We start from the raw sequence: 15,223 nt of genomic DNA on the forward strand, positions 1-15,223 counted from the left end.
AAGGTTTACGGCATTACAATCCAGCTAATTCTATTGCTTCTAATTCCAGCTGGACTTAAACTCTTATCTCTGCACTCCAGGCCTTCAGATATGTCCTATCACAGTAGTACCAATTCCCAGAGAATATTCAACTCCATGACCCAAGTGAGATTAAATCCCTCCAGATAGACCAAGTAAATGGCTCATAACTTGTTTCTGTCACTTTCACTAATGCCTTTGTGCCGTGAAAGAAACCAGTGAAGGTGTAAATAACCACAAATGATTAACTGTGCTTTTCCCCCTGACTTCTATCAGTGATTCCAGTTGTCTGCTTCCTGCTGGGGACATCACATAGATATACAGTACCTGAACTTTCACCTTAAATCCCATGTTAATCAACTGCTAGACAGATAGATATTTGTACTGTATCAATTTGATGGTTGTTATTCTTGGTGATTTAATATATATAGCCCACTTCTCTCGGTACTGCTATATTTATACTTGAAAGGAGTCATAGTTAGACTCTTTCAGATCAAGCTACACCATACCACACTTCCTCGATTAAATAGGTTCCACCTGAAAGGAGGCAAAATGAATTGAAATGGATTAATCAAAACTTAGTCAGGAAGACATAGGTTACTTTCAAGCATGAAAAGATACAGTTTCCAATCAGCTGACAACAGTTCCCTTAAAACAAGTGAAAGAGAAAGGACAGAGACACTTCCTCCAAAGATACAGGGATACAACTGAGAAACTGCTTTGGGAATCAAACCACAATTAGGAACATACAGTCCAGACTAGGGAGTTCGCCTTAGAAAGAGCTACCCTTGGATCACGGCAATTTATTTTGCAGGGACCCAGAAGCTAACAAAATAAAAACACTTTATTACTTGGTCTGTGATACTGGAACATATTATATATTGGCCCAAGTCATATGAAGGTGAAGGTGATAAAACATAAGGAATTATTATGTGATCTGGGCTTTGCAATTCCAACTCCTTGGAGATGCCTCTAGAGGACAACAAAAAAGCAGACACAACAGAGAAAGCTTCCAATTGGAAACAATCTCTGCTGTGCTCTCCCCCCCGCCCCCCCTCCAAAATAGGCCACTTATACTCTATGGTACCTAAATAGATGGAAATAGTTATCTAGTGTCACACATGGACTTATCTGTGATAGAAATGTAACCGTGTTAGTCTGGTGTAGCTGAAACAAAATACAGAACTATGTAGCACTTTAAAGACTAACAAGATAGTTTATTAGATGAGCTTTCGTGGGCCAGACGCACTTCCTGTGCCGCAAGTGTCCATCTGCTATGTACATTGGACAAACATCTCAGACACTTCGCAAAGGATCAATGCCCCCAAAACAGATATTAGACAGGATCACAAAGAAAAAACAGTTTCTTGCCATTTCAACCAGAAAGGACATTGTCTCAACGACTTAATTACCTGCATCCTGCTTCAAAGTCCTTTTAAGACTGCACTTGAAAGAGAATCCTCTGAACTGTTATTCATGCTAAAATTCGACACTTTACACCTGATTCTGAACAAAGGATCTAGTTATCTTACCCATTACAAAGATAGCTTCCCCAATTATCACCTCTAATATCATTAGCTCACAGACATTTACCTTCCCCCCAATCCGCCTTCTATTCTGAAATTTGATTTGTCCTTTTCATATATGTTCATTTTTTTAATTGTATCCTTTAGTATATATGGTTGTGACAATTTTCTTCCACTATTTGGTCTGAGGAAGTGGGTCTGGCCCATGAAAGCTCTTCATCTAATAAACCATCTTGTTAGTCTTTAAAGCGCTACATAGTCCTGTATTTTGTTATGGACTTATCTATGTGAATACCAGCTTAGGGAAAAAATTGCTGTGCAAACTGAAACCAGCCTCCGTTGCTCATTCCAGGAACCATAACTACACAAAGCCACTCACTCATATGAAAACCAAGCATCACATGACCTCCTTCCATTTTGAAGTTTGAACATGCCCTCAGCATCAATAAATGTATCATGTGGTAAAATAAACTAGATTAATCTAGATAGAGAATGGCTCCAAGAGTTTATTCTGTCATCAAAGGAAGAAATCTTAGCCATCAACAGAATGTGATCGTGGTACATATTTCCACTACATATTTATAACTGCAGTATATCACTAAAAAGCTATGTAGCCATCAAACAGTATATATAGTTTTATTTTTAAATGTAATAAAAAATTAGAATTCAGTGAACACACACATAAATTATAATCCAAACCCACTAAGTCTTTAAAAGTGTCAGGGGAAGGGCCAAATGTATGTTTTCCTAAAATATTTCATCAGTTGCATTTGTACTAATGAAGAGCAATGGCACGCTCCACTGAGGTTAACCAAAGAACTATGTTATACATGGGATGAGGTAGCATATACAAAAGACAGGGCATCGACTTCTACTCTAGGAGCGTGGGTAAGGCAGAGGTGGGCTTTAAAATGGCAGCAATTTGCCAGGGTTAGCCCCTCACAGATGCCACCTCTATATTTACCTGCACGGCCACAGGTTATGGCCACAGGTAGTGGCAATTTGTGCTCCCGCTGGCTGCAGGTTGCCATTCTAGCCAATGGGAAAGGTGGGAAGCGCCTCAGACAAGGACACCACTTCCTGAAACTCTCATTGACCTGGGAACAGCAATCTGTGGCCAATGGTAGCTGCGATCACCAGTACCTGCAGCCGCGCAGGTAAATATAGCGGTGGGGCCCACCAGGAGCTAACCCTGGCGGACCAGATTTGGCCCATGGGCCAGTATTTGACCACCCCTGAGATAAGTTATATACAAAAGACAACACTTCCCTTCCCAACTCCTGACAATATGCTTCAAGCATAACTTCAAGGAATCTCTCTGGGGATCTCTGTATGGAGTGCCAATAAGATATTGACTAAAAAATAAATGTAAAAGCCTTACAAAATTCCTAGGTATACTGGCGAATAATTGTTAATATCATTCAGCACTATATCAACATTAAGAGTAACTGGAACACATAAGCTTTGAAGACTTTTGATATCAGGTATCTGATCAATATTTGGTTCTGCTTTATGGTCTGAACCAGTTCCCATTACATTTTTTAAAAAGAGCCCCAATATCTTCAAAAGAAATTGGTTTGGGCCTTTAATTATTTTAAAAATAGGAGTTTTCAACCAAGAGTACAAGGACTGTGGAAGACCTCTCAAGACTTCTCCTGTGCAAGGATGTTACTTTTATACAGCGAAACCTTTGTTATCCGGCACTCTGTTAACCAGAAAACTTTGTTAACCGGCATTGCCCCCAGCCACAATACTGTCACATCTTCAGGCGCACAGGCCTGGCTCAGTTTACCATGATTGGCTTAATTTTTTATTTAAGAAGTACTAATAATCTTTAACTCAAAATAGAAATGTGAGACCAACTGCCTCACACTACAAAACTACCAATATTAAAAACTTGAGTTTTACTATTATTGTCCATTGATTTTTCCTAGGTTTATGGGACTCTCAGCTAACCAGAATTTTTAGATAACCAAAATGCCCTAATCCCCGAGCATGCCGGATAACACAGGTTGTACTGTAGATCCTGCTAGATATCTCATTCCACTGTTTTCCTTTCATTGTTGTCAGTGATAATAGCTGTACTTTTCAAACAGATGTTTTACATTGGAAGATACTTCTACAGTAATGAAAGCCACATACATTATTTTGACTCTTTGTTTCCACTTTGTGTTTGTATTGTTTAACAAACAAAAATAAAAACCTTTGAGCAAGGCATTATTTTCTCTTATTCTCACATTGACCATCAACTTAGGAAGAGGCCCAGATTTTAAAGGTACAAGTTGTACCCCCCCTTAACCGGGATTCCATGGTCCAGCAAGATCCGTGGTCCAGCATGTTTCTGGAACACAGATCCCAGGAACAGGGAGGTCTGGTGGCGGGGCAGGAGAATAGTAGGAGGCACCAGCAAATCAATCAGGAGCCAAGCATCAAGGGGTGTTTGTGGACAGGCAGCACAGCGGGGAGTTATGGCCCCAGCCAGGCAGCGAATATGGAGCCCCAGCTGGATTAGGATTATCATATCTGAACGTTCAAAGAAGAGGACATTCCTGAGAGGGAGTGTATCTGTATCAGTATCTACCAACTCATATACTATATATAACACATCAATACAACGTGAGTTGGTAGATACTGATACAGATACACTCCCTCTCAGGAGTGTCTTCTTTGAACATTCAAATATGGTAACCCTACAAGTAGCTCCAACCTCAGCAGCAGCCAAGGAGCTCTGGCTCTGGCCCCATCCATGGAGTTCTGGCCCCGGTCCTGTTCTGGCTCCAGTGGCTCAGGAGCTCCAGCAACGGCCAGGAAGCTCCAGCCCTGGCTGAGGAGCCCCAGCCATGCAGCCAGGCAGCTGTGCAGCTCTGGCCAAGGCACTCCGGCCCTGGCAGCAGCAGGGCCAGAGACATCTAGAGAGCCTTCGGGCAGGGGCAGCAGCAGGGCAGGCTGGAGCCCTAGCCTGGTGGCAAAACAGGCTATTAGGGGAGCGACGAGTAAATCCCCTGCACATCTCCTCGGTCGAGACCAGTCAGGTCCCAAGGGTGCTGGACCAACCTATATTTAGGATTTGCTCCATCTTTAAGTTTTCTAGGTGCCTTTTCAGAAGTCACTTACCTTACCCACACTCTCTCTCTCTCATACCCTGAGACCAACATAGCTACCACAACATAGTAAATAACTTTAAGTATATAAGTTGTGCTACTGAAGACTATGTGCAAGCTAAGAGATAGGCACATTAGCGATGTGATGTTTAATTGGTGGGGTCTGGAGCAGCTCAATGCATGCCACCAGCAGCCACTGTGGACAGGGGCTGATTTAGTCATCTGGAGCAGCCCCTGTCCATTGCGGGGCCAGGCACCCTGCAGGTATGGGCTGCTCTGGCATCCTGAGCAGTTGACTACCTACCTGAAATCAGTAAGATTTGAAGGCAAACAGGCTTCTAGGTCTAACAATTTCAGAGAGTGAACTGTTGGCAAAGCTGAGGCTATATCTCAGGAATTCCAACTTTCAGTCCCACCTGTGGCTTCAAACAAGACTCATCAGAACCAGAGGCATCAGTCCGAGCTTGGGAGTCGTTTCTATGAATCTACATTGCCCATCTGTAGGGCATTGTTATAACTGTCTGTTAGCCCTGGTTTATACTAGGGAGTTATTTCAAAATAACCCCCCTTATTTCAAAATAAGAAGCAGAGCATCCACACTGCCAGCCCATTATTTCACAGTCAGTATTCCTGCTTTTCCCAGGGAATAATGCCTATTTAAAAATAGTTATTTTGAAATAGCGTTAGTGTGGACGCTCCGCTGCTGCTATTTCAAAATAACTACTCCTCAGATTAATCTGAAGTAATTACTCTCCAGTTCTTCCTGGGGCTCTAAGTTGAAGTAGTGTGTCTACGGTAACAGAGCCTGAGCTGAACTCATTTTGAGGCTCCCACGTAGTGTGGAAATGCTATTTTAATTTTGTTATTTTGGGAGTTATAATTTTGGATTTTAATTATTTTGAAATCATTTCCTAGTGCAAACATGCCCCTTAGGTACAAAAAAATTCCTATTCCTAACAGAACAAATCACCACAGATCCACTGATTAGTTTATTTGGATATGAAAAATTATAACCGCCAGGTCACTCTCTTTGGCCATGACTCTACTAAAATAACTTCATTTCCCCTATTTTTCTTAATACAGATCTACATAAATCTAAACAAAGATTTACAATCTATTTCAATAGCATTTAATTGAAAAACAGATTCTTGTCCCTCTCCTAGTTTATTCGTTTTAAGATATTTCTATGTTTGGCAGCTATGCACTGATGATCTAAAACAATTTTCTTCCAGATGTGAATTACAGCCTTTCAAAAACATGGCACAGCTTTTCCTTTTGTTTTTCCAGTTGGCTCCCACAGCTTTCTTTACCCTACCCTTTACCATGTACTAAGAAACATAGTGCTTCCCTGTTCCCTGCTCCTAAATCAAAAGAAAATTAGTGGTGATAGCTAGGGGGCAAGGGCTCTCTCTCTTCTGCATGGACGCATTGCGTTCTCACTTCTTACCTCTGGAAAACAACCCAGAAGCTTCTGAGTGCCAAGACATATCCAGAAACTCATCATGAGCTAAAATCTGCATCTGGCACCAAGGAACAGAAGGTCTGGGCACTAACGCAGGATATTACTGATGTGCCAAGACCAGATTTTCATTGACAAACTTTTATGGATGTCGGCCCTGAACAGGGTTGGCTGACGGCACTCACAAAGTGATTAGTTGGCTCACATACATCATTAGTGAAATGATAGCATGTGGAGGAGAGAAAACCTCAGTCAAATCTGATAAACTGCATTTTTGGCATTTATTTCCCACAATGCTAGATTAAGCTTCCCTTATCCTCTCTTCTCTGCCCCCTTTTCTGGCTGCATATCAGACATCATTAAAGGCTGTTGATTCTCAAAGGACTGCCTTAGAAGTGGCTATCTTTTAAAGAGCAGGCAATGATATTTTAAATGAAACATTCGTAAACTATAAAGAGTATGGAGGTGGTCACAAAGAGAATGAAAAAGTAGCAATAGACTAATAATGAACTATATGATAAAGTAATCTATAACAACAACATTGTTGTTGAAAATCTTGCCTCATTAATATAACAAATATCAAGGATAATAAAGTTGTTAGGCATCATCTCATGCATTCCTGTTGCATTTGTTATCTGGACATCTAAAATAGCTAAGCGATTGGTTGCTTTGAGCTTTTATGGTGTCTTTTTAAATGTACTGTGCCACTGGGTGGAGTTAATGTAAAAACAGGTGGTGCAAATAAATGGCTCTTTTTATATTTAACTAAACAGTAAAAATTCAAAGAAAGGGCAGCTTAGATCATAATGTTGACTTTACAGCAAAGGAGACATTACCTGCTAATGAAAAATCTGCCATGAATCATTCATAATTCACTCAATAATAATTTACACTTGGCTGCATTTTATTGTGTTGAACAGAATGTAATCAGGCCTGAATGACCTTTAAGTACTCTTTTAAGTCAGGTATCTCAAAATGTGATCTGCTCTCAGCCAGTTCTCTAAATTCCATTTTTCTCAGTGCTTTGAAATAGAAAGCTGTGCAAAGATACAATTCTTGTCGACCCTGTAGACTGACAGTGTATTTTAACATTTATTCATAGCTTTACAGATTAGCATGAACTTTATTTTACCCAAGATGAAATGTACTGTGTCATTGTCCAGGTGTGATTAAGATGATGGTACTGCACTGGAACCAAAAATGGCTTTCACTGAGAGAGAAATGCATCATAGGTATTTGTGAACAATATTAAAATAGGAATAATGATTGGAAGTACAGATGCCCTATGTGAGCAGCTTGGCAGGACACATCAGTAATTTGGCCTCTTTTGCTTTTATGGAGACTGATACATCATAAGACTTATTAATTTTAAGGGCTTTGGGACAAATTATTTGCAGATGTAAATGAGGAAAATTCAGTTGAAACAAGGAGCCACACCTGTTTACAGTAGCAGAAAAATTAGCCCTCTGTTGTGAGGTTCAGTGTTTTGTTTGGGAGGAGTGAGGTCGAATGCCAATAAAGCATTAGGAACCATAACATTGAATTAAATGTGCTACTTTTTTTAGGTGGACCAAAGTAAGACCCTACTCCCTCCTGAACCCAAACTCCTTCTCAGAGTCTGCGCCACCTCCCACCCTTACTCCAGCCTGGTGAAAATGAGAGAAGGTAGGGGAGAACGAGCCGCGGAGGGACAGGGAATAAAATGAGTGGGAATGGAGTCTCAGATGGTGCGGGACAGAGTGTGGCCTCAGGGAAGGGGCAAGATAAGCCTCTTTGGGTTTGCATACAGAGTTAGTTGGCAACCCTTCTGGACTGTCATGAGGAACTAGGGATGTAAAAAGTGGTTTAAAATGTAACCGTGTAACCACTAACAATCCTAGTGGTTACATGGTTACACGCGCGGAGGGCTCTGCTGGCTCTGTTCCTGGGAAGGCGTTGCTACATGCTCTGCAGTACACAGCAAAGCCAGCTCCCTGGGAGCAGGGCCAACAAGGGCTGCTGGCCCCGCTCCCAGGAGATTTCACTGCAGGCTCTGCAAGAAACCTCCCCAGGCGTGGGGCTGGCAGCCCCTACCAACCCTGCTCTCAGGGAGCCAGCATGTCATGTGCGGTGGGGTTAGGGACGGGCCCAGTGTAGGGCTGGAGCAGTCCCTTCCTCAGGGCAGGCAGGAGCTACTCCAGCCCCAGCCAGTTAACCAGAACTGGTAAGCCTCACCCGCTAAGGGAGAGGCTTACCAGTTAACTAGTCACATCCCTAGGAGGAAACCTCTGCCATGCAAGAAGAGCACAGCCAGTAGCGCAGCCAGCAGCTTACTGGACACCAGCCAGCACAAGCGCAGCACTGTCCAAATGTTGGGGGGACTGCATCCACGCAGGCGCAGCATAAGCGTGCATGGGGGCCCACTGACTGTTCTGTCCTAGGGCCTGGAAATGATGTTGCAGGCCTGAGTTACAACTCTCATTTCAGAAGGTTTCCCTGAAAATTCCCTCTTTTTTTGCAATTATATATATGTACACTAATTACAAATCTGGTCTGCATTCTTGAGACATGTAATACACAGACATTGGCTAGCCATTCTTCCTGCTACCACAGCCCTAGGTACTGAAGTGAGATGGAACACATTTCCCAAGTTCAAAGAGAAAGTGTTCTTGTCCTCTAGCATTTGTTTTAGCTAGTAGCCAGAGAGAGGTAAAGGGCCTTCAGATGAGAATGATTAAGATATCCCAAAGGACAGGAATCTGTTGGGAGAAATTAAATGATCAGATATAAAAGAAGAAATTAATATTTCATGTCTGTTGCTTTTAATGCACTCGGCATACAGCAAGAAAGGAAGTTTGCTTAAGCCTCACTATGCTGCTGGCGGCAATGGTGGCCCCCGAGATTTTTAATTTCTCTGGGATAAGGATGTTAAGAGGGTAATTGACTAATCATGTAGTCGATACAATTTGGATCGACTACACACTTAGTCGATAAGGGGCCCTGCTGCGGGTCTGCAGTTTAAATGTAGTAGAAGCTGGACACACAGGCAGTCTGGCTCTTACTACATTTAAACAGCAGAACCGCAGCAGGGGTAGATCCGGGACATGGCATGAGCCAGGACTGAGCAGTCCTGACTTGTGCCAGGTCCCGGACTGCTGTACCTCTGCATTTTAAATGTAGTAAGAGCCACCTGCTACTACATTTTGCTACGTTTAAAATGCAGAGGCATAGTGGTCTGTAACCCAGCGCGAGACAGGACTGAGCAGTCTCAGCTCCTCTGCACATCTGCCTTCCTTACCCCCACTCCGCACTGCAGAGACAGTGCTAGGGGGAACCAGCTTTTAAGCCGGCTTCCCCCAGCACCGGCTCCTGCTCCCCCTGCCCCTACTACACACTTGCTGCCTTGACATAGAGGGAGCGGGGCGTGAGGGGGACACAAGTAGTCAAGTAGAGACTTGACTCCCCAATAAGCCTAGGCTTATCAGGTCATCAACTACTCAACTAGTTATTTACATCCCCTGTCTGGGCTCCGGGCCATTTGCAACCCTCCTCCCTGTTGGAGGCCCTGATATAACATAAAAATCAATGTTTAAGGAAAAAGAGGCCTATACCTATTTGTACAAAATAATTACTGTAAGATGTTTTGTTCAGGGGCTGGGTCCCTCAAGAAGAAGAGAGAAAGAGTAGATCTAGTTATGCCAAGTGATGTAAGAGAGAGGAAGAGACAACAATTGTATGAATAAGTGTAGGCCTTTTCAGCAACATCTCTGATTGCCTTGGAGTGGTGGTAGAATCCACTTGTTCCTATTTCTGCAATGTGACTCCATGTCTAAGCTTGTGCTGTTTGGGTTGATTGCTGCTTTACACTTGTTGGTCTTCTTGAGTTATACTCAATAGTAATGCCTGGAATCATTCAGTAATCAGAAGAATTAATGAATCAACAACTCTTATGACCCCTGGGACACTAACAAGTGTCTTAGTTTAAAGGAACCAAGGAGGAACCATTTGTAAGAAAAATTAAACATTTAAAGGAAAAGGTGGGGTTAAATTAAAAGGAGTAAGGAATAAAGGGAAAAAGCAAAAAAGAATCAAAATTAACAAGTAAAATAATTCTCTAAATCCCCCAAAATCTAAACACTCCTTCCCTTTAATAAATATTCATAACACGGCCTTATTCTGAGCAAATTATCTATTTGTTAAGCTTGCATGACTACTTATAAGGCTGTCTTGAATATTAAAATTACTAGTCTTGAGAAAGGGTTCTCAACTGAAGTTTCCCTTCTGAAATAAGGGGTGTAGAACCACTTATTCAACCGAGGATTGCACATTTAGCAGGAACTTGAGGGCAGCACACAGTTTACAGAGAAACAGGCACACTGAGACCAACCCACAACAAGATGATAAATCCAATCAGAGAGAGACTTATTTGTATGAAATAACACAGGTGGCTCTGCTCTGCATTACTTCATAGACACCATGTGGACACTATATGGCTTTAATTAAACAATACTAAATTGAAATGAAGAGGTTATATTGCTAGCAAAGAAAGAACACTGCCTATTTGCTAATGAAATAGGGTTACATTTATACATAAGCAAAGTTATTCCAAAATACAAATTTCATAGCTAACTATTCCTGTTTATATTGGGTGCACCAATGAAACAGACAGTTTTCAGTTTTCTTTTCTGAATAAGTCCCAGTGTAATTTCTTTGGGTTTGTTTGTTTGTTTTTCTTGCAGATGGGTTTCACATATGCTTTTTGTTTGGTGCCCAAGTGTTTTGCATATTTATTTTGGTTAGAGTTTTGGCTTAGGATGTCAGTGAGTGAGCTACATGAATGGAAAAGAGAATCTGATAAGATAGTTAAGGAAGGGGAAAAGAGCAAAAGATTACACAAATCTGGATTTTAAAATACTTTGAGTGCATTCGGGGGTTTTATCAGTATTGGGAGCTGAACAGTATTCCCTATTCCCCTTTTCTGAGACAGCATCTACAGGAGAAATGATACTCCACTGATTCCAAAAGCAGGGTAAATATGTGAGCTGCTAGAGAAGAAACATTGTCTTGGCTATGTTTCAGCATACCAAATGAAGGGAAAAATAGGTCTTGCTTACTTTTATTTAAGATGTTTTATATCTGTTATCTTCATACTAAAAATGTCCACATGCTTTTTTAATCTTGCACAAACTAATCTTCCTTCTCCTCCTCTACTGTGCCATGAATTAAGATGCTGGTAAGGTAGGACATAAAATTCACAACAATATTACTGTGAATCTATGTATTTCAGAGACAAGGGGATTTCTTTTTACATTAATCATGAACAAACATTAAAAAAGAAAATGTAATCTTACCACAATGCTAGTCATTTGAGTAGGAAGCCAAAACCATTCATAGGCACTAACTGCACTCTACTATTAAATTGAAATGTTATAAAACAATTAAAAAGGGATTATGCAGCAACACTCTTGTTAGTTCAGGTTGAAAGAAGCTTTCCATTATAAGTCTGATTGTTGGATATGCTGGTCCAGAGTTTTCAAACAAACCCAAACTTTGTGCTTATCCTCAGACCACAGGAGACATTTATTAGTGTTAGTTTTTGAAAACTGGATGTTAACCAAATTGGTTTTTTCCATTGTGAGACTTCAAAAACTTATTCTTTCTCCATCTAAAAAAAACCCCTCTTTTAGCCATTTCATGTCTAGGTTTCCTACAAATCCCACCTATAATCTATATACTGGCCAATTAAGTTGCAACTTTTCTACAAAATATGCAAGGAAGACTTGGCCCCTCACCATCCAGGTCACCCACTCAATACAAGCCATGAATTTCTCATCTCTTCTAAATGTGGACCAGAGTCAACAGTTTTTATAATGTACCATCCACACGTAAGCTGCAGACACCATTATGCCTTGTACCTGCTCCTATTAGGTGTCAAATATCACTCCTAACTTCTCTATTTTAGCCATGAGCCACTGACACTATAAATCTCCAAATGTGATCTGATGATCTCCTCCTGAATTCTGGAAGAGAAAGTGCAAGATTAGCCCTAATTGAAATAAAAGTGCAAACAGTTGTTATCACTGGGTTTGGGGAGAGGGCTCTAAATGGGAGTTTGGTTCTAAAACAGGACTCTAGAGAGGTTCAGGGAAGGATGGGGCAGTCATGGCATGGGGCTGCTCCAGCTCCATGGGTCCTGCCATGGGCAGGGGCAATTCCAGCCCAGAACTCCTATTTAATCAGTTAGCCAGTTAAACTAATTGAATCGGATTTTATATCCCTAGTACAGAACCAATTTAATGATAGGTTAGTGGTTCTGAAATTTCATATGCAACTTCCTTTAGAACCCTTCGGTGAATACCATCTGGTCCTCATGACTTATTACTGTTTAGTTTATCAAGTTGTTCCAAAACCTCCAGGAGATTTGAACACGTTGCAAGAAATAGTTCAAAATGTGTGATGAACACCTCTGCAGTCATACGACAAAGAGAGATAGGCTATGTCTACACCACATCTTATGTCAGCATAACTTATGGCATTTGTTGGGGTAACATATTTAGTGCTCATGTGCAAAGCATTATGCTGGCAGGAAAGCTTCTCCTGGCAGCACAGCTTCTGCCATTCATGGAGTTGATTTTACAATGCCAGCAGGAGAGCATTCTCCTCTGAGGATGAACACTGAGAAGTTAGATTAAAAACAATCATTTTGTGAAAAGTATTCACCCACGGGCAAAAGAGTGTTTTTGCACCCAACAACTATTTGAGTGAAAGAAGGTAATCACTATGCTCTCTAGTGAACACACAGAGAAAATTATAAAAAAAAGCTTCTTTATTTTGAATGGTTTCTTGCAGCATGTGTTAATGCCTTATGCTTAACAATCTGTTCCACCTTATAGTTAGCAGTGACAGTCGGATTACATTTACCGGACCTTAAGGAGAGCACTGTAGAGCTCAAGAGCTTGTGTCTGCCAACAGAAGGTGGTTCAATAAAAGACATTACTTCAACCACCTTGTCCCTCTCATGTTTGAAGTCAGTCACACACTTAAGTAACTTGCTGAGATAGAGTTTAAGCAAATGGCCACCCTATTGTTAGTGGCATTGTCACACAGGTCTCCTCAAACCTCAGCTGCCGGCTAAAGTACCCCCATGGGAAATGTAGGAAGAATGAGAAAGTGGAGCTGACAAATGTGTAGTTTCAAAAACTACCATCTAGTAAGACTGAAATGTCAATTATTCACAATCAGATGTTTAGCAAAATGCTACAAAAATTAATCTAAGTAACATGTCTATTTAGTTATGCTAATGAAAAAAGAAACAAACCATTAGATTCAAAGATCAAATGAGTGTAGCCCTGAGAATAAGGTTTATGATCAGGACTCTCTCTAAGCTGTGCGCTTGTGTGCACACAGAAAAAATTTCTACCCTGCATACCTCCTACAGGGCCATGCAACCACATGGTGTGAGGCTGTGGTGGTGGCCGGGGCAAGTGGAATCACAAGCCGTGCAGAAGGCTGGGCAGGAGAATGGCAAAGCAGGTATTCAAGTCATACCAGAGGGGCCAAGGACAGTAGGGATCAGCACAGAAGCTAGCCAGGTGGGAGACAAAAGCACTAGCCGTCTGTGGTGGAGGGAAGTACCAGGCACAGGTAAATTTGGGGAGAGGAGGGCAAGGTGCAGAGCTGGACACAGATCTTTAGGTAATGGGGGTGAGGGAAACAGGAGAGATGTGGGGCTGGGCACAGGTCTCTGGGCAGTGGTTCACGGGCTGTGGGCCCTAGGCTCAGGTACTGACTGTTTGTGTTTCGAGGTCAGGTAGCATGGCCCTGGGTTTATATATTGGTGGCATATGGAGAGGGGCAAATTGCAAGGGTGTGTGTGTGTGTGTGAGTGGGGATAGGCAGATAGCGAGGCCTATGCAGGTACCTGCTGGCTGTGTATGGTCCTGATGGGGGCACAGTGTGTGTTGGGCGCAGAGGCCAGCAAGCTGGGTGGTTTTCAGAGTGGATGGGTGCAGGGTCATACACCTTGTTAATTATGCCTTATTCTAGTATTTTTTCTTACATAACTGTTTTAAATTACAGACACACACACACACACATATATATACATAAAATATGTATGGGTGCCAGAGTGGCACACATCCAAACAAGCGCACATGACCACAATATTGGTGCGCAAGACAAAAAACTCACTCTGCTTACAGACAGAAAAACTTAGCGGGAACACGGTTTATGATCACATCATCCCTGCTGGTTATTTCCTTGCTTAAGCTTCCCCCCCTCCACTATTTCCCTCCTGTTATTTAATGGAAGAATCTAGTAGGTGTTCTTACGATAAATAAAAATGTAGAAAAAGGAAGAAGAAGATCCACAAAATCTGGAATACAGTGCACAACCAAATCTCCCCCTCATTAGAATAATATCCAAATTAACTGCAACATCCATGTTTTACCAGCTATTGCCCACATCCCACTCTTATCAAAGACACAGCATGGGGAAAAAAGGGGAGAGTTAATTAGGAGTTGTGGATGCCTAAGTGAAAAATACCTTCCACCAGCTCCCCGTCATGTAAACCAAAGAACTATTATAATGCTTCCACTTATTCAACAATGGTAATGTCACCAGTGGACAGAGATGGGCTCTTATGTGTTCACCCACTGACTTCAATGGAGCTACTCCAGACTTAACACTGCTAGTAATGAGAGTAGAATCTTGGTTTATTCACTAATGAATAACCTGCTATAAAGTCTAATTCTGTACGCTCTTGGCATGCAGAACACCCTTTTCTCAATGGGATTTACATATACAGAAGATTTTTAGAAATGGCTACTATACTTATGCCACCATTCTTTGTTTTCCTATTAGGTTCATCATTATGACTTCACCCTGAACTACGATAACAAAGATAAATTTTAGTTTTGCCCTTTTTATGAAAGTTGTCAGTTTCAATTTGGGGCTGTCACACAAGGGTCCTCACCAAAACGACATATAAATCATAGAGAAATATTTCCTCTGTCAATCAAAAAATCATTTATTTGTGAAAGTCATTTTTATGCAATTAATGCATTCTTAGGCCTCATTCCAACAAGACTGTTAAGTAGTGTTTACCTTTAATAAGCACAAGGGTAGTTCCCACTAAAGTC

The 15,223-nt window shown here is 41.5% G+C and overlaps 1 protein-coding gene and 1 long non-coding RNA gene across 5 annotated transcripts in view; one reads left to right on the forward strand and one right to left on the reverse strand.

Moving 5' to 3' along the window:
- Positions 1-15,223, reverse strand: part of PRKN (parkin RBR E3 ubiquitin protein ligase) — a 1,204,231-nt gene that overhangs the window by 647,683 nt on the left and 541,325 nt on the right. The gene's annotated exons all lie outside the window — the stretch shown is intronic.
- Positions 1-15,223, forward strand: part of LOC142827941 (uncharacterized) — a 90,630-nt gene that overhangs the window by 37,495 nt on the left and 37,912 nt on the right. The window contains exon 2 of the long non-coding RNA XR_012902751.2: positions 7,670-7,769. This is a non-coding gene — a long non-coding RNA (uncharacterized LOC142827941). The remainder of the gene's footprint in view (positions 1-7,669; positions 7,770-15,223) is intronic.

Source organism: Pelodiscus sinensis, chromosome 3 (genome assembly GCF_052426305.1).
Source record: "Pelodiscus sinensis isolate ZL-2025 chromosome 3, ASM5242630v1, whole genome shotgun sequence".
In the NCBI taxonomy this organism is placed as follows: domain Eukaryota; kingdom Metazoa; phylum Chordata; order Testudines; family Trionychidae; genus Pelodiscus; species Pelodiscus sinensis.